Below are 25414 nucleotides of genomic sequence, written 5' to 3'. Positions count from 1 at the left end.
TTCCACTACATTCAGACCTAGTGTCAACCAGGTGACATACCACAGCATCTCTAGAGTGGCTCCCGCTTACACCAGCTCTAAATCTGGCCCTTTGCTTTGTCTAGCAACCAGTCCCTCTTTTCATTGTCTGCATTTTCCATTCATCATCCCAAGCAATGCAAACTCTACTTCCCTATCTCATGCTTCCCAAAACCTGAGGTTAGATGCAAAGCACCCACGTTAAAAAGCAGCTCCTTACAGGCCAAGTTTTCACCCCATTGTATCAAGGAACAGCTTAACATGCCGCTATTGTTCCCTCTCTTTTTAGTGGGATATAAATTGAAATCATATGGGCTCTCTCCAACCACTCCCACAGCATTTAATTTGTGAGCATCTAAAATGCCGAGTGCAGGGTTCACTCTCCAAATGAACACATAAGGGACAATTGCACCAGCTACCCCAAAGCAGAGAGCAATTGTGCTGCATTTGGAATAAACTACAATCCATTTGGGACGCAGTGCAGCAGACTACCACGAGGTTTAAAATGATTAATGAGAGCACAAGAGGTCTATAATACGCCAGAATAATTCACTAGAGGCCTGATCATTCCCACTCGCACCAAAAAACACGAAGGGCAAAGGATTTTTTAAAACGCCCTGCTTGATTGGAGTGTTAATTGCACTGTACTGCCTCCCTTATCGGCACACCTTAGCTGGTGTTGGGCGTTCTCTGTAGCACAGTTCCATGCCTAACCAGAAAGCGAGAATGGTATATGAAGCGTCATCTACACAGCCACCCCCTGGGCAACAAAGAACAGACGCGATGAGACCGTGGGCCTGACACAGGAGAGGGAGATCAATCAATCAGTGTGCATGGATCAGCTCACAAGTATGGATCCAGGCAGACATAACATTGATTCTAGTCCAGCACTGAAGGGCACAGGTGTTCTGGGCTGCTGGCAAGAAGTATCAGCAATCCAGGCAGAAGCACAAGGTTTGTCCATGCCCAAGTGCAAAATGGCAAGCGTCACATGAGAATGGAAATCAGTGCCAGTACTTTGTCCTTTGCTATCTGATAATCTCAAAGTGGTTTATGCCAATTAAGCCTCACACCCACTCAGGTTATCCCAGACAGGAAGGGAAACTGGAGTAGACAGCGGTGAAGTGTCTTGCTAAGGGTCACACTGGTCAATCAACTCCTGAAGCTCTGACTCTCGGGGTCTGTCTACACTGCAATCAGGAGGGGTGACTGCAGCACATGTACACACAAACCCAAGTTAGCTTTGACTGAGTTAGCTCTAAAAATAGCAGCAAAGGCAAGGCAGCATGGATTAACCACCTACTACATGCCCGGGGCCTGGGATGGGCTTGTAAAGGGCAATTAGCCTGGCTCCCATGGCTTCACTGTAATTTTTGGGCAAATTAGTTTGGGTACGTCCACACATGCTGCAATCACTCTTCCTGAGTGCAGTATAGACACACCCTTAGTCTTCTGCACTAGCCACTACAGCCATTTTGAAAATCGGGACATAGCAATCATCTGAGTGTGCTCTGAGCCAACTGGGGGAATTATTTCAAAGATGATCTGCAAAGGATTGTTTCTAACTGGTCTTGTGGCCTTTTTCGCTTCTTTATGATGAAGAGTTGAAAAGAGTAACAAAATTTGGTTGTTTTTTTAATTGAAAAAAGTATTAGGAATATCCAGTCTGGCCTTCTGTGGCAGGGCAGGGGTATAAACCCCTTGGATGCCCTGCTAAAGGGGTGGCTACTCCCTGGCTTCCCGGCAGAGCAGCTGGGTGCAGGGGTCCGACACTCAGCAAGGAGCTCAATGGCAGACCCTAACAAGGGCAGCTCAGGGGAATCAGCTGAGCCAAGTGGAGCCAGCTGGGCTGGTGCCTGGGAGGAGATATAAGCCCAGAGAAAGGCTCGGGGGGGGGAGGGGCTAGCAAGGGGAGAAGACAGGGGGACTGCAGCTCTGTCTGTACTGACTGCAGGAAGCCCCAGGGACCAGAAGTCGCAGAGAAGGGTCAGTATGGGGATTGGTGTTGCGGGAATTGGGGCTGCACTAAGCACTGTAAATAAAGAGACATGGGTGAAACACCTGGAAGAAGTGTTGGGACCCCTTTTTTGACCAGCCTAAGCAAAGAGCACAGGGATGAGAAGGCGGGAACGTGGGCGGACCCTGTGACACCTTCTCTGGTTTTGCTGTAGGGTTGTCTATGGTGAGCTCTCACACTTAAATGGGAGGGGGTGGGTTTGACACTGTAACAAAGAAGCCCTTTTCTCAATTGTTGATTAGATATTGGAGTTAGAAAGATGTTAATACAGAGTTACAAACAGTCTAAATATCCGTTCTCCACTCAAAAAGAAAAGGACTACTTGTGGCATCTTAGAGACTAACCAATTTATTTGAGCATAAGCTTTCGTGAGCTACAGCTCACTTCATCGGCTGCATACTGTGGAAAATACAGAAGATGTTTTTATACACACAAACCATGAAAAAATGGGTGTTTATCACTACAAAAGGTTTTCTCTCCCCCCACCCTACTCTCCTGCTGGTAATAGCTTATCTAAAGTGATCACTCTTGTGCTGGAAATGGCCCACCTTGATTATCATACACATTGTAAGGAGAGTGATCACTTTAGATAAGCTATTACCAGCAGGAGAGTAGGGTGGGGGGAGAGAAAACCTTTTGTAGTGATAAACACCCATTTTTTCATGGTTTGTGTGTATAAAAATATGCTCACTGCATTTTCCACTTTTATGCATCCGATGAAGTGAGCTGTAGCTCACGAAAGCTTATGCTCAAATAAATTGGTTAGTCTCTAAGGTGCCACAAGTCCTCCTTTTCTTTTTGCGAATACAGACTAACACGGCTGTTACTCTGAAACCTGTTCTCCACTCAGTTGCTAAGGCTTCATTCTCTTTTCAGAGTGGTAGCCGTGTTAGTCTGTATCAGCAAAAAAAAAAAAAAACACGAGGGGTACCTGTGGAACCTCAGAGACTAACGAATGTATCTGGGTATAAGCTTTTGTGGGCTAAAACCCACTTGCATGCATCTGATGAAGTGGGTTTTAGCCCACGAAAGCTTATGCCCAAATAAATGGGTTAGTCTCTAAGGTGCCACAAGGACTCCTCGTTTTTTTTCCCTCTTCATTCTCTTGTTTCTTATGGTTTCGTAGTTTCACAGGTTTCCTGCCATTATACAGTTCTCCAGGCTCAATGGCACGAACCCAAATTCTTCCCCCCTTCCCATGTCTCCTGGAACAGGGAAATATTTGTACGTAGAAGGGCTGCACAAAGAACCTACAAAATCTACTTCTCCCTTCTGCACAAAGATAAAGAACGGCATGGAGCAGCAGCAGCTGACTGACTGAAATTTAAAACCCGAGTAACTCAGCAATGGCTGGATGGATTTTACCCTCGCTGCCAAACACTTTCTCCGCTGCACTACAGCCTTGTCCACACAAGAAGGTTGAGGTGCTTTAACTTTTTAAGCCAATGTAGTTCAAGCAACGCAAGCCCCTGCATGGACACTCGTATTTCAGCCTGAGTAGCTTGTTTCCGTTTGCTTAAACCTGTTTCTACTCAACTTCCAATCACGCGAAATAAGCCAGAACCAAAACCAGAGAGGAAAATGGTCAGGTGGTCCGGACACTAGTTCGGACGTGGGAGACTGGGTTCACTTCCCTGTCCTGCCCCAGACTTCGTATGTGACCTCGGACAAGCCACGAGGGCCTTGTCTACATGGTGCATTAGCGCTCAGTAAGCCAGGGGGTGAATCTGCAGTGCACCATCTGGCCACGTCCGCTGTGAAAGCCCTGGAGTGCCACGCAGTAACCTGCTGTGCAGACAAGCCCTTCGTCTATCTGTGCCTCAGTCCCCCATCTGTCCAATGGGGATTCTAGCACTGCCCTGCCTCCCAAGGGCGTTGTGAGGCTAAAAACATTAAAGATTGTGAGGGGCTGATACTACTGAGATGGGGGCCATAAAAATACTTTAGAGATGTCCACATTGGAGGAACTGGCTCTGTTTAAATAAAATGTTCCCAGGCAGACAAGCTCTTTGAGAAAACATGAACTTTCACAGCCAAAGGAGATTTTTTTTCAGATAGCTGTAAGTCACCGAACAAAGGAAGGGTACAGACAGAACGAAGATTTTTATGGAGTTTGGTGTTTAACCACTGGAACAGATTATCAACGGAAGGGGGGATTCTCCATCTCTTGGTTTCTTCAAATAAAGCCCAGATGCCTTTCTGGAAGATACGCTTTAGCCAAATACCAGTTACTGAGCTCAGTGCAGGGGTAACTGAGTGAGGTTCCCGTGATACACAGGAGGTCAAACTAAATCAGGGGTGGGCAAACTATGGCCCACGGGCCAGATCCAGGCCACGAGCCGTTTTAAGCTGGCCCTGGCTCGGGGCCGCACCACGTGGCTCAGCCCCGCTCCGGCCGGGGCCCTGGCTCGGGGCCGCACCACGTGGCTCAGCCCCGCTCCGGCCGGGGCCCTGGCTCGGGGCCGCACCACACCGGGGGCGCTCCAATGGGAGCTGTAGGGGTGGTGCCTGTGTGGGGACATGCCGCTGCTTTCAGGAGCCACTTGAGGTAAGCGCCACTCGGAGCCTGCACTCCCTGAGCCTCTCCCCACGCCTCAACCCCCTGCCCCAGCCCTGATCCCCTTCCCACTCTCCAAACCCCTTGATCCCAGACCGAAACACCCTGCTGCACCCCAAACCTCTCATCCCCAGCCCCATCCCAGAGCCTGCACCCCTTCCCGCACCTCTGTCTGAGCCCTGATTCCCCTCCCGCTCTCCAAACCCCTCGGTCCCAGTCCAGAGCACCCTCCTAGATCCCAAACTCCTCATCCCCAGCCTCACCTCAATTTCATTGGCATTCATGGCCCACCATACAATTTCTATTCCCCGATGTGGCCCTCGAACCAAAAAGTTTGCCCATCCCTGAACTAGATGCGTCCTTCTGGCCGTGAGGGTTGAATAGCAGGAAACATTTCCCAGTGGTGAGACCTATGAAGCGCTGGAATAGTCCGAGGGAAAGGATAGAAATCCCATAGTTTGTACTTAAAAAAACAAACAAACAAAAAAAAAACCACACCAACTCTAAGCTGGACCATGCATCAGAGAATTGGCTGTAGGAACAACCCTGGCCCCTGTAACCAGACTGGATGCCTCTCGTGGCCTAAGGGTTACACTATGGGCAGCCTCCTTAAGTTTCCCCTCTCGGACTGTTCAAATAAAACTTCCCTTCAGGCTTTTTCTTGGTCAAAAGTACCCCTCCCTGGGGACCGGGCTCATTCACAGAAACGAAACTTCAAACAAAACTCAAAATCCTCAAACAAAGGCCATTCCTAAATTCACCCAACACAAGGCTTTCCTGCCTGGGGCTTTTGCAGTCTGTCTCCTGCTTGGACAGGGTCTCTCCCAGACCTCCCTGCCTGGGACAACTCCCCTGGTTCAGGGTCTTCCCTGCAGGAGCCTTTCCTCACTCTCCACAGAGGCTTCCCCCTTCACTGCAGCCACCCGCTGCCCTTTGTAGGGAAGTACCTGATTCAGCTCAGGTGTGCCTCATTCTGCGATCAGGGTTGGCTAGCCCCAGGCCTCCAGCAACAAGCCACCCTGTTACAGTCCCCTACAAGGATGAACTTGATGGGTCCTAGCAGGTCTTTCCATCTCCAATTTCAACCCTCTCTACAGCCTTGTCATAACAATACCCGGAGGTGAGAGTTGCAATGTGGGGAGTCTGGGGAAGGACAAGCCAGCCTGCAGGACAGAGCTCTGCATTGCAGTCTGGCAAATCTGCCCATTGGCTCTAGGTGAGTGCCAAAGTGACACACTCCGTGCCCCAGCCACGCTGCCGGTTCCAAGTATCTCAGATCCATTCCTCACCCTCCCACCCCCGAGAATCTGGCTGACACTAAGTGGCAACTCATAAAAATGCAAAAGTGTCTGTCAAGGCAATTTGTGTTATTCTTAAAGCCATTTTCAGACCCAGGAGTGAATTTAGTTCTCACGAAAACGAAGCATTAATTGTGCTGTTCTGATAAAGGAACAGCGTGGGGAGGAGCTGTGCTAACTTCCCGCATAGATCTGTGCCATGAACCTCAGTCTGGTCCTGCAGCTTCACTGCCATTCCACTCCTGGGCTCTGCCAGGGCACCTCAATCCTGCAACTCCTCCAGCTATTCCACCCCTGGATTCCAGACAGCTCAGCTGATGCATCTCAATCCTGACCCACAGCCCTCCCCCGCCAACTATTCCTTTCCTGCACCCCCCATACCAGGCTGCTAATGCACCTCTGCTGTGCCCCACATCCTCTGTTGTTCCAATCCCAGGTCTCGGCTTAGCAGAAGCTCCACGCCATGCTGTGGATCTGTGACAGGCACAAATGCAGAAGGCAGCGAGACCGCAATGCGGATTCCCTCTTGTGGTACAAATTAGGATTCGAACCCTATCTCCAGTAGTGGAAAGCTGGGGTGTGGATCACATCACCAATATCCCCATTGACCCCCTATATTCCTGGGGTCCAACGGGGAGCTTCAGTCCCCACTGTTGTCAGTGGGAGTTATGCCTAAGTAAGGCCTGAACAGAGGCCGTGGAAAGAGCAGAGGATGAGTCGTTTATTAATAAGCAGACAAGTCAAACTGGACCCTCTCAAACTACAGGGATCTTTAGACCTGCAAGAGAAGCCACCAGCAGCAGCAAAGGAAGCACAGTGCCAGGAAGAGGGGGGAGAAAAGCCTGGAGAAGATGGGCAGAGAGGAGTCCGATATCGCTATCACTGTCTCCAGGATCAGAGCCTTTCCAAGGGAAAGGTGCTATGGGGGGCTGCTCTGTGCCCTCAGTCCCAGAACTGAGCTACCCCCTGTCTAAATCTACCAAGGCAGAATCAGACCAGGCTGACCCTAGAAGCTGTGGCCCAGCTGGTTCCTGGGCAAGTGAATGCTTCCCCCTAAACTAGACCCCGTGCAGCATGCTGGCAGAGGAGCAACAGCCCTGCTGCCAACAGCAAGGAGAGATGCAGGCCAGGGCCACGGCAAGTAAAACATGCCCGAGAGAAGGAAAAACCTCAACAGAATGAAGTGGATTTTGTGGTGGTGAATGGCGCTGGGTCAACAGCCCCAGGGAATCCAGTTCTGTGCATTCACAGAACTGGCACAGCCTGGGCAGCTGGCTTCCCTCCCACCACCCTGCTGATGCACCTCACCCCGGCCTGCACAGACGGCTCTGAGGGCACAAAGGGAGTTCGGTCAATGGCCCATTCAGTGCTTGGCCTCTCTGCTGAGGCTGCCAACAAGGGGCCTGGTTGGTGCCATCTGTGGGGGTGGTTTCGCAATCTGACTCAGAGGCTCTCTCTCCTGCTTCTTGCAGATTCCACCAGGCTCTCCGGGCTGTGTAAGGTTATCCCCGGACTCCGACACTAAGTGTTGGGCCGACAGCAGTCAGAGCGGATAGGGACAGTGTTTCTGGCCTAACAGAGCTACGGACCATTCACACCACACTACCTAACCTGCAGCTGCAGAGAGACCCCGTCCTTCCCAGGACGGCTGAAATGGTACCAGGATCTTTACCATTCATCATTCTGAACCAGCTCATGAGGCTTTGTGCTGACAGAGCCCTGTGATGATGATGATGCCTTGAAACTACCTGGGGAATCAGGGCCTCTCCTTTCCACATTTCTGGGGACACGCTGCCAGCTCCATCCTCTGTTTAGCAGGAAACCTTCACCCCGGAGCCCCTAACCCTCTCTACAAACTGATGCTCTCTCCTGTGACCCCACCCCACAGCTACTTAATTTGTAATGAAAGAGAAGCTGGAGCTCAAGTTTTTTGGTTTTTTTCCCCCCCACTTTCATAACTGATGCGGCAAGCCCAGAGGCGCGGGGCTCAGCACTAGCAAGCCCTGGCACAAATTAAACAATACGCCTGCCCCAAACTGCCGTGGGGTGCAAGGTTCTACCCTGAACTTTGGGCCTTGTAAATGGAGAGCTCCAATCAAATGGCTTCCCAGGAGCCCCCATTTGGATTGAGATGTTGCAATATTTAGCGCATCTTTGTGACAGGGTATTCTTCCATCACTGAGAAAAGAGGAAAAAATAGTTCCCCAGAAAAAAATCCTGCTGCAAATGAATCTCTGCTCAGGAGCATCACTGCCACAAACCAGCATTCTGCTAAGAGCACGGGGGGACTTTAAGGGCTGAAGCCATTCTCATTGTAACCATTGGCTTCAGATGGCTTACACCAGGGAGGAAGCTTACTTGATGGAACCCTACGATCTGTCAGCCCATTTATCAAGGCATATGCGGTTTCTTTTGCAACCCCAGTGGAATGGTGATAAACTCTAAGCAAAGAAAGTTAATCGCCATCTAGAACACTTCAAAATATTTATAAAGAAAATTGGAAAATGAATCACAATAGTTCCATCAATTCTCATTGATTCTCACTTCCCAAGCTGAAACTACGGCTCCTGGACAGTTAAATGATTTCAGTTTAGATGCTGCTCAAAGGCACAAATTCAATAAGGACAAAGGATTTGTTTTTTTAGGCAAATTTCTCTGCTACTACATAGGGGTGAGAGAAGGAAAGCACTCCGCAACTTAGCACTTCCCCTAAAAAGGCTACAGTGCAGAATTGTTCTAACAGATCTCCCAGAGGCTGTTGTGTTTTGGATGTTTTTCAATCCTAGAAGGCACATTTTCAAAGCCCCTTTTATTGAATTATGCAACTCATCCTCACAAGCAAAATGCCCGCTCTTGCAATACAATGACGGGGTTGGAACTTAATGAATTCTGTTAAATTCAACATGATTAAGGAGTGTTCAGTACAGCTAGCACCTATCTTTAGGACTTCATCATACAAACACTCCTAGTTATTCTCTGACACGATAGCCAAGTGCACATCCATCTTATGCTTGTTTCTCTGACAACAGCGCTGGGTCAGCAACGCAACTTCAAAAATCTGGATTCTAATAAAGGAGAGAGTCCAAGATTCTAGGTGTAGGCCTTGCATGAACAATGAAAGAAAACAGAAGTCAGGAAACAGATTAATTAATGGACAGAGCATGAATTCACAAGTGACCTTGAAAATAACATGTAGTTCGTGAATAAAGAAATAGTAAGCAGAGTAAGTGGGATAAGTTTGCAGCTGCAGCTTTGCTTACTTGTATATTTTGTAACGTGTAGACAGTTTAGGATCTATACAGGGATTGGTTATAAAAATCAGTAAACCAATTATGAAGTGTGATGCAATATAAAAATGCAATGAGTGGGCATTAGTCTTCTGCATAGCATCTGATTTTGCCGTTGTGGTGCACCCTAGCCCAACCCCCCTGCACCAGAACCTCATGTGTCGCTTTATGAAGTGATAATAAAGAAACCTCAGTGATGAGTCTGGATTCCAGAGACCTGGATAAAAAGTGTTCTCCCAGAACTGGATAAGGGGATCCTGATCAGTCAACTGGAAAAGGTCTCGGAGGGAATTCCAACACCAGATCTCAACCTTAGTCCAGTTTCTGAATTCTAAGAATGTGTTTTGGCTTTTTTATGCAACAAGATTTACTCTCCTTCAAAAAACAAAATATGACTTTGTGCCACCCTGAAGGGCTATAATCCATATGCTGTTTATGTTACAACCTGATTACATAGACTGTGTCAGCTCTTTTTACAGGCCCAAAATCCAGAGTTTGGTCAAGAAGACAGAGGCCTAGCAAATAGCGAACAATATTAGCTAAGAAGCAGAACAAACAAAGGACACCTTGCTTTTTGCTAAGATAAGGTCAGCAAGAATCTAGGTGGAAATTATAATTGAGGGCTTTATCTCAACGTTGCAAACAGACCTAAGGAATGAAAGGGGCCCTGTTTCTTCTGTAGAAGAGGTGCCCTCCTACACATCAGCCTTGAGTTTGTGGAAGAGGTTCAAACATGTCAGTATGAGATATGATTATCCTCCCTCTCACAGATGTGCACCTCTCCTCCAAGCCCTTGCCAGTGCCTGCCTTAGAAACACAAATGAACAACTAAAAGACAATCTTTATTGCTATATACTTTTCATTTGTCCTTTTGCTTTAACTCCTAGGTGTGTACCTGTTGGACAATCAGGGGAGCTACTTCATTCCTATGGATCCCAAATCAGAATTCAACATATATATTTTATACTACTATATATACTACTCTATATATTGTTCAAAGGAAAACACCTGTGTACTAGTTAAGTGTCATGTTAACCTGGAACCATGGGCGGAGACATTATGTAACCTTTTGACGACCATTGGCTACTGTGCTTATCTTGCATCCGACGAAGTGAGCTGTAGCTCACGAAAGCTTATGCTCAAATAAATTGGTTAGTCCCTAAGGTGCCACATGTCCTCCTTTTCTTTTTGTGCTTATCTTGTCTTGCTGCTAGACCTATCCAGGGGTTTGGGACTGCCTACCCCGTCATTTCCCTCCGCCCATGGAAAATCCATATAATCCATTGTAATCAATTGTTTGGCAGTGTCTCTGAGCCTAATAAGCAAGGTGACACTCCGCCAGCGCTGTGCGTAATAAACCCACGTGCTTGATTCTACATGGTGTCCATATTTTGTTCCTTCACACCCTAAGAAGCAGCTAAGTGGTGGTGGGGCCACGCAATGGGAGAGAAATGTAGTTATTAGCACCGCACTTTAACTGACAGCTGGAAGCCCACGCTGGGTCAGAGAAGCCCTGCCCTTTTGCAGCTGCTCACAAAAGCAATGTATGTAGGCACATGAACTGCTGAGAGAGGGGGCAGTGGTTAGGGTGCACTAGCCTAGAACTTGGGAGAGGTGGAGTCAGCTCTTTCTCTGCTCTGCCACAGGCACCCTGGCTGACCTTGGGCAAGTCACTTGTAGTCTCTCTGTGCCTCAGTTCCCCATCCGTACACTGGAGATAATTGCACAGCCCTGCCTCACAGGGGTGCTGTGAGGATAAAAACATTAAAGACTGCGAGGTGCTCAGACACGAGGGCAGCGATACTCAGACTGAGGCTCGCAAGCGGCTCTTTAACGTGCCTCTTGCGGCTCTTTCCAGCTCATTATATTAAAACACTGGGTGGTTTAATAATTAACCAATGGGGATGCTTATACTATGTTATTAACTAATTAAGTAAGTTATTAACTTATTTGCTGTGAGAATAATATATGGAGAGAGAGAGAGAACTACAGTAAATGCAACACTGAATTCACACTCCTGGGGCTCTATTGGGTAACGTCGATCACTAATTTGACTCCTGAACCACTGAGGTCTGAGTATCACTGCCCTAGGGTAACTGGGGCTATACCATAGCTATCTAGAGCAGGGGTTCTCAGACTTTTGCACTGGTGACCCCTTTCACATAGCAAGTCTCTGAGTGCAACCCCCCTTATACATTAAAAACGCTTTTTTATATATTTAGCACCATTATAAATGCTGGAGGCAAAGCGGGGTTTGGGATGGAGGCTGACAGCTCGCGACCCCCCCATGTAATAACCTTGCGACTCCCTGAGAGGTCCCAACCCCCAGTTTGAGAACCGCTGACATAGAGGGAGCAGGACGCATTCCCTCATTGCCACATACACATAATAATATTATAATAATAATAACATACACATAATACACATTGCCACATAATACACATAATACTAGTACTTAGGGTATGTCTACACCACACTCTCAGTCCAGACTGTGGAGTCAGGTTTCAGCCAAAGCCCCACTCCTGTCCACACACAAATCAGACTGACTCTACTCAGGATCTGGGTCCTTGGACTCTGCTGCAGGGTGTGCCAGACCCTGAATCCCACTGTGACTCAGGTCCAAGCCCTGTCATTTCCCAGTGTGAATGCAGGGGAAGCCACAGACCCGAGTCAGAAGGTCTGCACAGTGCAGTGTGGACGCATTAGCATGGCTGTGAGACCCGTGTCGCGCAACTGTAAGTCCAGGTTTACAATTCAGTAGGGACACTCAAGTCTACAAGCCCGGGTCCCACAAACTCAAGTTTATAGAGGCCCCTGCTGAGATCAGGGCACCATTGGGCTAGGTGTTGTGCAGATACACAGTAGGAGGCAGCCCCTGCCCCGAAAAGTTTCCAATATAAATACACAAGGTTGGAGAAAGGAAAACATTCCACAGCTGTGGAACTGAGGCATGGCGAGATTAAGGGACTGGAGCACAAATCCCTTAGTCTTACTATGGCTCTTGTGCTTCTACAATGCTCCTGTCAAGAGACTTGCCCAAACTCACACAAAGAGTGCATGGCGGAGTTGGAAACTGAACCTACATCTCCCAAGGGCTAGTCCAATGTCTTACCCACCAGCCTCCTCTTGCATTCGCCCTCTCTGCCGACTTATGCAGGCACGTCTCAGGCTATCCCGGCCCCGCCATCTGAGGTATTTAATGACTGTATCCTTTGATTCTTTGGCTGGGGGTGAACAGATGCGAGAGGGACACATGCAAGGAGCAATCTGCAGAGTAGGGCCATTCTTGATGTTCCTAACTAGCCATGTAGTAGGGTGCTTGGGGAATATGGTATAGTTGTACCCCTGTACAGAGCCATTCAGACACAGAGTGATATCTTGAGCTCTCCTGGCTGATGAGGATTTTATTGTTGACTCAATAAGGAAGAGTCAGTTCCTTGCTTTTATCAGCAGATACCCATAAAGCAGGCTACTCAAACAGATGTGTGGGGTCAAATCCAGGCCGCATGTAAGTATGTCCAACTCCTCTGAATCACACCTGCTTATACCAGGCATGAATCCAAGACATTATCTCTTTGACGTTGAGACGTCATGCCTGACATCAGTGAAGTCACACCAGGGATGAGCCAAGCCCCAGAAATGAGAACCGATTTAGTAAGGGTGTTACTTGATACAGCACATTTATTAAGGATCAGCTCATACCTTGCTGACCTCTCTTTCTCTGCTGCTGAGCGTTTCCTCCTCCCTGCGCCCTGCCCTTTTGCAGCTGTCTGCTGAGTTCTTAGGCCTGGTCTACACTTACAAAGTAGGTCAACATAGCTACATCAATGGAAAAACCCCTTCCATTGGCGCAGGTTGCTTCTACACTACAGGGTTATGATATATAGGACATAGCTATGCCAGTATAGGCTCCGTAGCATAGACACAGCTGCAAGGCATTAAAACTTTCCCATGGCTTGTCAGTGACCTATCCATCTCTGCGATACACTTTCCCTGAAAGACCGGCTGCCCTTCCTGGACTCAATGCCTTTCCACACACAGCACAGTATAAACAGACAATATTTGCTCAGGAACTTGTTTTAGCCCAAGTTTCTCAAGGCAACCAGGCTGTTTCCAGAAACCTCACATGCAATGCCACAGTCACCATCTCTTGCTAATGTTGGACACATCAAACACAATGCCTTCCATGAGTGTCCATCTCAACGAGCACGCAACCGGCAGGGAGGCACACGGCAGATCGTAACAGCCCTAGGCAAGATGAGAGATTGGGCTAACACCTGAAATAGACCCCTCGTGGTCATACAGAATAAGGATACTTAGCGCTTAACATAATTAAAGTGCTGTACAGACAGACAATAAGTCATCAAAAACCACGTTTCGCCCTGTGAAGCAGGCATGCATTTTTATCCTCATTTTACAGATTGGAAAACTAAAGCTGAACAAAAGAGAGGCTAGGCAACTAACCCAAGGACATACAATGAGTCAGTGTAAGAGACTATTAGAACTCGGGAGTGGTGGTGAACTGAATTGTTCCCTCCATACCCCATACTGCACAGGTGTCCCCAAAACCACAGCCATGTGGAACAACCTTTCAGAAGCTCTAATATACATTAGAGTTTTCCATGTGATTTACATGTGGATCACCAAGGAATATACCCAGATACTGCACCTGGAGAAATGCCTACACCATGCCCTCTTTCCATCCAGCCATGCCCCTTTTCTCAACTGTGCTGCACTACTGGTGATCTATGTAGGCACAGAATCAGGCCAGCACGCGTTATCCAATGTCAGGGGGCTCAGTCAAGCTACAAAGCATATTTACACCAGCAGAATGACCTTAGTGCACCCACGAATCTGGCCCTACATTTTTACTATATCATATTCCAGTGAGTCCCTGAGAGCCAAGGCAGCTCTGGGAAAGTGAGCTGGATCAATTGTGCCTCGTGCACCATCAACACTGAGTTCTTAATGCAGACTCTTTGGTGCTCTTGGCACATGAGCCCGGAAGTACCCAGCTTGGCTCTCAGATCACAGGGGGCGATTGCAGGGCAAACAGCCTTCCTAATTATAAACCAAGCAGACTTGATCTGGAGTTACTGAGAGAAAATGAACCCAGAGCCCCACAATGCTGGGTTTATAAAGTCACTTTTCAGAGTGGAATCATGAATGATTATTGAGAAGTATATTTGCACTACTTACTTATGGCTAAGTCACTAGGAGTAAGAATATACTATTCTTATCCCAGTAGCCGTAGCCTCAGTGTAATTATGATAGAGTTCATTAATTAGCTATATATCACAAACCATATAGGACCCGATTGATCCCCGGCATAACTGGCTTTGATGAAGTTACACAGGGATGAATGTGACCCACAGAGTTTGTTTTTAAACGCAGCACCTCTCATCTGTCCTATTGCAACCAGCCCTGTTAGAAATATTGGTGTCACTGATCCCTACAACTATCAAATGGAAAAGGACTAATTCCAAACATTCATCATATGGCTGCGACACTCAGGATTCACGGGAGACAGAGTTAAACCTCTGGCCCCGAAAGCTCAGATTAAAGACTTGAGAAATAGTAGTCAACGCATTTGCCATCAGTACTCAGTGCCTCGAGAAGAGCCAAGGCATGGGCTCTTGCCACATAAACCAGTCACTGTCACTTGTCCCTTTAACAGAACTTTTTAATGTGAACCAAGCCACGCTACTTTACGTAACATTTCCCTTGCAAATATTAACGTTGAAGGGAAGGGGGAAAAGAGATTACGCTGATTTTGATGTCTTAGCATCAGGTAGGAGAGACCCTGAAATGACCTCTTTAAAGATCTAACAACTCTGCTCCTTCAAATACTGGCTGACAAACCTCCCGGAGCCCTCTACGATGACCTTCAGCAGAAACAAGGAAGACCGCACCTGACAATTTTAAGGTAAAAACCAAGCAGCCTTCTATCTATATCATAAAGGTGGGGAAAAGAGTACAAGCACATTAATTTCCTATGCGGGCAAAACGTCCCCTCTTCCTTATCCTGTTGTTCAGTGTGCTCTCCACACGACTGTCCCCCCACACAGGTGGGTGCATTTAAGTAGTGCTGTGTAAACACAGAACCAAATCCCGAAGGCCTTGCTGACTGGCTTTCAGGGAGTTTTGCCTGCTTTAGGACATTAGGTGTCAGTCCATACATTTGTAAGGTGCTTTGGGACCCTTTGTAAAGACAGAAACTAGAGAAAGACCAAGCCTTGTTATCACAGAGTTTCTTGCTGCTGATTTTTACTTTTTAGTGCTGAAGTGTGGAATTTATCCAGACAGGCAGGGTGTTGTGTGACCATAGCCTGTGTGGTATTGCACAAACAGCTTCATCTGGCCATCAATGCACAATGCCCTGAGCGATGACAGCAGTGATGTTATGTGCGAGAGCAAGCTTTCAGCTGAGCGGGTCAGTGTTAAGGTTTGATGGAAAAATGAAGGCGGTGCGGCCGACAGGTCCCTGATCTCAGCTTCCCTGATTTCCATAGATAGAGTGGATTGATAGAAAGGGTGGCAATTTTGCAACAGAAAAGCTTCAAAAACAGACTCCAACAAGAAACTGCTGAGCTTGAATTAATATGCAAACTAGATACCATGAACGTGGGTTTGAATAGAGACTGGGAGTGGCTGGGTCATTACATATCTATTTCCTTAAGTTAAGTATCCTCACACCTTCTTGTCAACTGTCTAAATGGGCCATCTTGATTATCACTACAAACGTTTTTTTCTCCTGCTGATAATAGCTCATCTTAATTAATTAGCCTCTTACAGTTTGTATGGCAACTTCCACCTTCTCTGTATGTGTGTGTATACAGATATATCTTACTATAGGTTCCATTCTATGCACCCAGTGAAGTGGGCTGCAGCTCACGAAAGCTTATGCTCTAATAAATGTGTTAATCTCTAAGGTGCCACAAGTCCTCCTGTTCTTTTTGCGGATACAGACTAACACGGCTGCTACTCTGAGACCTGTCATAGATAGAATGAGGCCCAAAAGCCCCAATACAGCAACACGTGCCTACCGTTCTGCATGTAAGCAATCTCCCTGAAGACAGCGGAACTAGGTGCTTCTAATCCGTCATGGGTTTAAGAACTTTGTTGGACTGAGGCCTGATGACTTCCAAATCTTTCTAACACTGAGGTTTTTTGAACTACAATGATCTAATATTTCTCCCATTAAACCACATGATCTTTTTTAATCTCGGCTCTGAATCTCCTGACTCTACAGGATTTGGGGGAAATGTTGTGATAAAATTGGCTTAAACCAACGGCTCTCTATTTCCAATCTTTAACTCGCTCTTCAAAAAGGATCTGATGCTGCTGAGGGTGCCAAGCACCCCCAGCTTCCACTGGCTTCAGCTCAGCCCCTTTTAAGGCCACACTGCTATCGGCTGGTACAGTATTCCTATTCTTTGTTATCATTCAAGATTTGCTTTTTTCAGTGTATTTACTCTGTCCCATTGTCACCACTTTGCATTCCCTGCTTCTCTTGTAGGGTCACTTTCTCCTGTTGTTTGTAGGAGTCTTTCATATAGTAGCTGGGGAGAAAAAACACATTTATAAATCTGAAAGCATAGTTGTCAAACCACAAAAACAGGCTGGGGCAGCAGCCTTAGGGGCAGATGTAGGAACCAAAACAACTTCCAACTCATTGATTTAAACTGGATGCCTATGAAGTTGACACTGTCCCTTTAACAGAACTTTCCAGCCCTACATTTCCAGAGGCCCCTCTATTATCTGGGGGTAATGGACAGACAGGGAGATGGGAGCAGGAGACAGAGCAGCAGCTCAATAAACAGAGGAGGAGATGGCACACCTCCAGGTGGAGAGAGATCAGAGAGGGGGTTCCCAGGGAGGAGATGAGGTAACAAGCCAGTTAGAAAATAACTGCCTTGGGAGCAGGGAAGAATGTGGCTGCCAGGCAGCATGGGGGGGATAGCGCTCCCAAGTTATCACACCCCACATGGGTGTGAGAGGGATGATACTTCTGGGAGAGATGACGGCGAGACACACCCAGGCTTGAATCACACCCAAGAGGTGGGGAAAAGGAGAGCAACACACCAGGAGGAGATGGGGTAACACTGGGGGAGGGGGAAGTGGAGCAAGTTACATACCCGAGGGGAGGGTAACCCAATCAAGTTGTGCAACAGTGACCTTATGCAATCACTTGGTCTTAGCACCATCAGACTCCCCTTCCCCCATTCACTCCTATTATTTGCTTGTTGCATCTTGTCTGAAATTAGACTGCAAGCTCTTTGGGCAGGGGCCATGACATCCCATGGGTTTGTTCAGTACCCACCACAATGGGGCCCTGTTTTGATTGCGGCCTTTGCACATTACCGTAATACAGATATTAAACAAGAGTAATAAAGAGGTAAAGTCCTCTCGTTCCTTCCATCCCTTACACTCAGTATCTGCTTTCCCCAGTGTCTTGTTCTTGGATCTTCTGCACATCGGAAATGCTGAATTTGAGAAAGTAAATTTCAGTCTTGGGTGAATACTCACAAACCTATTTTGGAATTTCTTGCCCTACTAATTTGAACTTGAACCACAATGAACTGGGCACTTGTCCCTGACTTCCTCATTGGTAGAATGATGGCCGTGAGCCACGTCTGTGGTGAGTAGCCCATCACAAACAAGCTGGGAAAGGGAAAACTTTCCACAAAAAAATAAACTGAGCTGGAACCTCCTTTTCTCTTCAGTGCTAAAATGTGCATTGACAGGATACATGTGATCTGTGGTCAACATTAACAGCAAATTATTTTAGTTACTTAGAGTTATAGGAATTGTTTAAACAAAAAAAAAAAAAGACATCCCGTTAAGAGAGAAAACCTCACACTGAGTCATATCCACATTTTTTCTCCGGGTATCTGCTCCTTCTTTGCAGCATTTAAAACACCCAGGGCCCTTCCCCTGAAGCAGCAGTTACTGGCCACTGTTGAAGACGAGATACTGAACTAGGTGGACCATTGGGCTGATCCAGGACAGTATCCCTGATGTTCCTCCCCTACAGTCCTCATCAAGCTCAACTCCCACTGAATGCAATGAGAATATTGCCTATGGTGGAACTGCAGGATCAGGCCCCTTAATTTCTAAACATGCTTCGTTTCCACTCCCCAAAAAGGACAGCTTTGGAGCACAGCGATAGCCCTGATCCTCGCCCTGGCAGGGTTTCTCTTCAATTCAGAAGGCTTCGTAGGAAAGCGCAAAGTAGGCCCATGGGACCAAAAGCCCTTTTGCAGAAGAACTAACTCGCCTGCAGCATTTAACTAATCCAAATAATTATTTTACCATTCTATAACCTCTTCCAGTCAAAAATCTTAAAGTTCTTTTTAAACATTAATTAATTTAGCCATACAGCACACCTGCGAGGTGCATCTCAGATACACAGGGACCACTTCATCCAGCACTGAAATTCAGATCCCTCTGCAGGACAACTGCTTACCAGCACATGGGCAACTGATTAGCATTTACAGCTACTATAGTCATTAGTATGTTGAACTCTAGTTCCTGGGGGTCTGTCCAAACCAGCCTCAGCCATACTGGCATTTCTCTGGCAGCCCCATCAGTTTCCGCAGAGTTTAAACTTTTATTTGAGAAAAGAAAATTTCCTACCCTCAGGGTTCTAAAGCACCTTCCCAATGTGACCTGATAGGGTTGCTGTCTGCAGTCAGTGTCAGTCAGCAACAATGGACCAAATCTAGGGTTGGCACCAGGGGCTGCAGCCCCCTCTGAAGTCAATGGAAGTTGCACCCTTGTTGCCTCAGGACTCAATTTGACCCATTAGCGCAGAGAGGTGTGAACCATCCATAGTCAGATACTGGGTGTTGACTCTGAAACCTAAGAATGACCACTAAGAAAACTGGTTGATTAGGTGTTTCTGCTAAAATGATCAGACGTGAAAATAATGCTCTGTGGAGCCTTCGGAGAAGGCACCTAAATGAGCACGCCCGGCCTGTAAAGCACCTACCACGCTGCAACCAGGAGCGGTGCAAGCTCTTCGGGGCCGGGAGCCAGCGTGAGTGAGCAGCGCACCCAGTGCAACCGCGGCCCAGATCCTACCTGCTGCCACACAGAGAGACAACAACCATCTTGTGGGGCTCTGGGCAGGGCTAGGGATGGCAGGCGGAGCTTGCACGGAGGGGCCCGGGCAAGGGAGGGACCCCAAGGCGGGGGTGGGTCCCCCAAGTTGCTGAGCCGCGGGGCGGGGAGGTCTAGGCGGGCGGGGCTGTCTCCCCTCGGGAAGCGCTGAGCCCACCGCCTTGCCACCGAGCTCCATCCCCTTCCCCGCCTGCCCCAGCCCGTCCCGGCCGGCTCAGCCCCGCTCCCGCCCGGCGGACGCGGCTCCGCGGCGCGCTCTCACCTGCTGCCGGCTCGGCCAGCGGCGGCTGCCGCGCTCCAGGTGCGGGCTCCCGGCTCCTTCCCCCCGAGCCCGGCTCCGTCCCCGGTGCGCTGCGGGGGCGCCCTGCTCCGCTCCCCGGGGAGCTCCGCGCCCGGCCGCAGCAGGCGAGCGGCAGCCGAGCCCGCCGGCGCTGGGAGCGGAGCCGGGGGAGGCGCGCGGGGCTGAGCTCGGCGCCTGCCTGTCTCCCCGCTCCCGGGCAAGCTGCGAGGGGCTGAGCGCCGCACTTCCCCCGCCAGCGGCCACACCGAGCGGCCGCTCCGCATCACACGGCCCGGCCCAGCGCAAGGCAGCCCCCCACCGGGCACCCCCTGCCGGTGCAAGGCACCCACCCCCTAGTCACCCGCCCCCAGACCCAGAGCAAGGCACCCACCCTCCAATCATGCATTCCCCTGCAGGTGCAAGGCACCCATCCCCAGTGCGATATACAGCCCCCCAATGCAACCCAGCCCCCTGCCACGACAATGCACCCATCCCCAGAGCAATATACTCACTGCCAGTGCGATATACCCGCCCTCCAGTGCGCCTCCACTGGGCAATGCCACTGCAACGCAGCCACCCCCGGGGGAGCAATATACCCACCTGGCAGTGCACCCACTCCTAATGCAATGTACCCACTCTCCACCAGCGTTCCCTCTAATTTTTTACGACCATGTGGGGAATTAATTCTGTTATGTGCACTAATATGGGGGTGATGTGTGCTGGGGGTGGGGCCAAGGGGTTCGGAGTGTGGGAGGGGGCTCAGGGCTGGGGCAGAGGGTTGGGGTGTGGTGGGCTGGGGATGAGGGGTTTGGGGTGTGGGAGGGGGCTCAGGGCTGGGACAGAGGGTTGGGGTGTGGTGGGATGAGGGCTCTGGCTGCGGGGGTGGGCTCTGAGTTGGGGATGAGGGGTTTGGGGTGTGGGAGGGGGCTCAGGGCTGGGGCAGAGGGTTGGGGTGTGGTGGGATGAGAGCTCTGGCTGCGGGGGTGGGCTCTGGGCTGGGGATGAGGGGTTCGGAGTGTGGGAGGGGGCTCAGGGCTGAGTGGTTTGGGCGTGCAGTTTGACCCAGGGCTGTGGCAGGAAGAGAGAGGACTCCCTCCAGCCCCCTTGCCATAGCAGCTTGGGGCCGGGTGAGAGGCGCCTCTCCCTAGCCAAAGCAGTTCCAGCAGGCCTGGGCTAGGCCGGGGGAAGGACTCTTCTCCCTGGCAGCTCCGGAGGGGCTGGGCCGGGCCGGGCAAGGGGAGGGGTGCCTCTCCCCACCTGCGCAGCCCTAAGCCTGCTCCGCGGCCACGCAGCTTACCGGGAACTTAGCTCTTCATCATCAACCAGTGCACTGTACCCATTCCCCCATGCAATGTATGCAATCCTCCATTCCCCCCCACCCCGAATACAATGCACCCAGTAGTCCAGAGCACTGCACCTTGGTGTATTTGGGTCACACTGCCTCTCTCAGGAGACAGAGGTGCTGCTACTTTCCATCCTGCCCTTTCCCCCCACCCCGCCCTGGTCTACCTTTCCTGAGCAGAGAAAGCCAAGGCAATTAAAACCCTCCACCCCCTCTCTCCCCACTAACTATGCTCTGGTTCTCTATGTACTAAACCCCACGACTGTTCCTGGGCTCTGCTGTGTCCAGGAACTTCCTCCTCTCTCTGTATTTCCCCTGGGGATTTCATTCCAGTTTGCTGAATATGAGGGAACGAGCCTTTTTTTACTTTGGTCTGCAGCATGGAGACCTTTGTGTAGCATTCCCCTCCCTCCAAGAATATCACTAATAAATCAGTGTCAGCAGGTGTGAATACCTGCATGCTGCTAATAGAGAGTGCAGCGGAGAGTGCTGGGGACAGAGTTGAAATCAAAGACATGCCTTCAGTTCTTGTGTCGGTCTAACGCACCTATTCCCAAACAGCTAGATAGCCAAACTCCAACAGATTTTCCTAGGGTGCCAATGACTAAAATCTTGTCTTTGCACCTCCCTTTCCTTGTATGGAGGCAGAAGAGCTTGTGTGGTCAAGGGTTAGGGACTTAGCCAACCTGCGTTCTATACTTGGGTCTGCTAGCTCTGGCCTCTGTTCCGGCCAGTCATTTCACCTGTCTGTGCCTCTATTTCTCCTCCCACATTTTGTTGGCCTCCTTGGCTATTCAGTTTGTAATCTGAGAGGCAAGCACTGTCTGCTATGAGGAGCTAATTGTCCAGTGTCTAGCACCATGGGGTCCTGGTCTCAGCAGAGGCCTCTAAGTGCTACTTTAATGCAAATAATAATGTATGGAGCTATTATTTTAATTTCATTGATTTATATTTATTTAATATTAGTTGCTACATTCAAGGAAGGAGTGCCAAGCCATTCAGTAGGTCTGTTAGTGGACTAGATTAGTCTTCTTGCAAAGGGCACGGTGGGGAAAATATATAAAATAGGGTTAAGAAGTATGAACTTAGATGTATTGTATCTGGCACAAGGAACATCTCTGCTGAGCAGAGGAAATGGTATGAGATTTCCAGTCGCTACCTGTATCCATGAGACCAAACACATCTGTGCCAATGATCTGTGTGATGGTCATAGATTTCCATATGTTCACTCGTCCTTTGAGTCTAGTGTTCACACCTTCATTCACACCCAGGCAACACCATTGACTTCAGTGAGGTTACACAGGTGTAAGTGAGATCGAAATCTGGCCCTCTGCCATTCTCTCTACTTTATAGCCCAGTTGGTTTCCTGGATGCATGTAGAAAATGCATCCAGGTTATAAAACATCAAGTGTCTTCGACAGAATCATTTATGTCCAGGAAGTGAATCTCCAGAATACAACGGGACAACATTTGTTAAATCATCAATGTGGACAAATTCATTCAGGGCTAGGGAGGAAGTCGATTCATGTGAGGATGCTGCAGCACCTCAAAACAAAAAAAGACTCATAGAATCACAGATATTAAGGTCAGAAGGGACCATTATGATCATCCAGTCTGACCTCCTGCACAATGCAGGCCACTGAATCTCACCCACCCACTCTTGCGATAAACCTCTCACCTATGTCTGAGCTTTTGAAGTCCTCAAATCATGGTTTAAAGACTTCAAGGTGCAGAGAATCCTCCAGCAAGTGACCCGTGCCCCATGCTGCAGTGGAAGGCGAAAACCCCCCAGCACCTCTTCAATCTGCCCTGGAGGAAAATTCCTTCCTGACCCCAAATATGGCGATCAGCTGAACCCTGAGCATGTGGGCAAGATTCACCAGCCAGATACCCAGGAAAGAATTCTCTGTAGTAACTATGAGTGTAAATTCTGCAGGGGGAAGAGCTACCAGACAAAAAAAAGCTGGGCCAGCTACTAATGCAGAAAGTGGATTTCAAAGCAGCCTCACAAGACAGTTAATGCAGCATTTAGAAGTGAGTAGTAGATGAAGTGCTTAATGGCTACAAAGTACCTGACCTTAAAGCTGTTTACTGCCCGTTCACTTCTCTCGTCTAAACACTGGTGCTGCGATGCAGCTGGCTAATGATGAGAAACCATTTGTGTAAGTCTCCTTTCCTGGAAGGGGTAAAACTGGAAAGCACAATGGGCTCCACAGTTACCACCTTTCATGATCTTTGTTTGGCATTGAGGGATGTCTGCGGCGGGTGGGAATAGCCGAGCATAGATGCAGTTATGATCAGAGGCCCAGATTCTCAAAGGTATATAGGCACCTAACTCCCATTGAAATCATTCAAATACCTTTGCAAATCTGGGCCTGAGACCCCAGCCTACAAAGCCCACAACTGAGCAGTGCCTAAGTCATGAGACTAGTCTCGTTGATTTCAGGGGAGTCTATGTTGTACCAATAAAATAAAAACCAGCAGGATCTTATTAAAGGGAAAAAGGCAAAATACCACATTTATTGTGAATACAGAAAGAATCATAGTAAGCAGTTAGTTATAGTTATAACATTCCATTCAGTCTCAAATTTATTCTCACATTCATTCATACAAACACACACACACACACACACACACAGGTTCTGCAAGGTTGTTATCATAGTTACCAGCCTTAGAGTTGCTCATGCCAAGCCACTGGCCAGGTGGCCTGGACATGAGGAGGGAGCAGGGCCTTGTCAGATGCTCATCTGATGCTCCTGGAAGTTGGTTTGCAGAATCAGACCCCAAAGTTCTCACTTTTTAGAGTCTATTTTTATAGGAATTTCTTCCTATGCCAGTCTATGGGAATTGCTTCATCATGCTGTTGCTGAATCAATCAGCAGATAGCACATTCCTGACGGCTCCAAGATGTTATCTTGTTCTTTGGTTCTCCCATTCTTGAGGCTGTTGGGTGGATTCCAGTCTGCCCTCCGGGTGGGGTCCTCTGGTTATTTCCACTTGACACCTTCTTCAGCCGATGGACACTGGATTCTTAGGCTGGCACCTCCCTGATCATTCAGTTATTATCCACACCAAGCATCCATCCACATACATCCTCTATCTCTATTTTAATCACAATTGTTAATACAACAAAAGGGTGGGGAGTCTCTGGGTGCTGTTTCTGTTGTTAGAGTATTGCTTTGAGTCTCTCTCTCTTGTGAATTGCTTTGAGAACAGACTCTGTCTTAGAATGTACTAACACAGTTAGCAGCTTGCAAGTTTCACACATAGAGGGAGAGAAACAGCACCAAAAACCAAGAGACCTCTTAATTAGTAATACTCTGGAATTTAAACTCTGGGGAATCAAACTCATTTGTGATTCCAATTCATGCCACATACATGATCCTAGTGATGTATCTTTACTACAAGGTTCTGGGGCAACAGGCAAGGTGAGGCACACCCACTTTTGAGGAGTCCATTCAGTACAACCTCTAGTGTCCAATAGCTTCCCTCCCTCCCCAGCCCACCTTGTTGGTGTGCAATTTTGACAACAATTTCTCCCATTAACAAGTCTGGTTTACAATACTGGAAACATATTGCATCCATTCATATTGATAAGTGTCAAACAATGATCTCTTTCTTTTTTAACAAATGCATCAAACCCTTAATATTTCCCAATATGACCCAGAACATTTTGTGTTCCAAAGTAGCTAGTGCAAGTATCTGCATTTCAGTGCATCCCATAGCTATGGCTGTGTAGTTTCCTATTTCTAATATTTTTTTTTCTTATGGATAAGCCATGTGGTAGTATTAAGCCATTACTAAAGATTCCATTGGCCTTTTAGGTTACCCAGACCAATTTGGACCAAGTCTACATTGGCATGTACTTGTTTTTGTATCAGGCTGTCCTGTAGCTGGGACAGAAAGCTTAATTTATTTTTAAGTTCCTGCAGGTCTTCAGTATTTTTTTTTTTAAACACACAACAGTGCTAGCAACAACACAAAACACAAGACAAAACATAGAACACAGAACACAGAACACAATTTCTATTGTGACAGTAGATTCATGGTATTGGGTTGCTTTTCAGCTGGCATCAGCTTTTCCTGATTTTCTGAAAGACAAAAAGAACATGTTTCTACCCCTTTTGGGGTGGCAGATTATTGCTTAAAATATTTCTTTTACAAATACCCTTGCTGATTGCAGGCAAAACAGAGAAATTGCCCCCATATTTTCCTGTTTTTGTTCTATAGGCAGGCCAGGTTTCAAAGGCTTTTATCTTTTAAGGGTTATGGGGAAATTATCCCACTGTTTAGTCATTAAATCCCTGAGTTTTCCTTCTTATACAGCAGACCAAGTTTATAATGTTTTTCCTGCTGTGTTAAGCTTTAAGTTTTATTTACAGGTAATAACTGAGAAGCATCATTACCATACGACCTTAAAGGATTTTTCCAAAAATCATACACACTATACGTTGTTACAGGGATACTTATTATCATTAAATTTATTAAAA

General features: G+C 48.1%; 1 protein-coding gene across 3 annotated transcripts in view; it reads right to left on the bottom strand.

Moving 5' to 3' along the window:
• The window catches only part of LOC311532186 (dual specificity testis-specific protein kinase 1-like), a 66037-nt gene extending 45773 nt beyond the window's left edge, over positions 1-20264 (bottom strand). The window contains exon 1 of one of the 3 annotated variants that reach the window (XM_084650442.1): positions 20183-20264. The gene's annotated coding sequence lies outside the window, so the exon portion shown is untranslated. Of the gene's footprint in view, positions 1-19564; positions 19879-20182 lie in introns of those variants that run through there. The other 2 variants (XM_084650440.1, XM_084650441.1) reach the window with 2 other exon arrangements.
• Positions 20265-25414: the final 5150 nt, after the last annotated feature.

The sequence above is a fragment of the Lepidochelys olivacea genome (assembly GCF_965140295.1).
Source record: "Lepidochelys olivacea isolate rLepOli2 genome assembly, chromosome: 16".
In the NCBI taxonomy this organism is placed as follows: domain Eukaryota; kingdom Metazoa; phylum Chordata; order Testudines; family Cheloniidae; genus Lepidochelys; species Lepidochelys olivacea.
The sequence above is the reverse complement of the archived record's forward strand: the minus strand, read 5'-3'. Positions and strand labels throughout refer to the sequence as shown.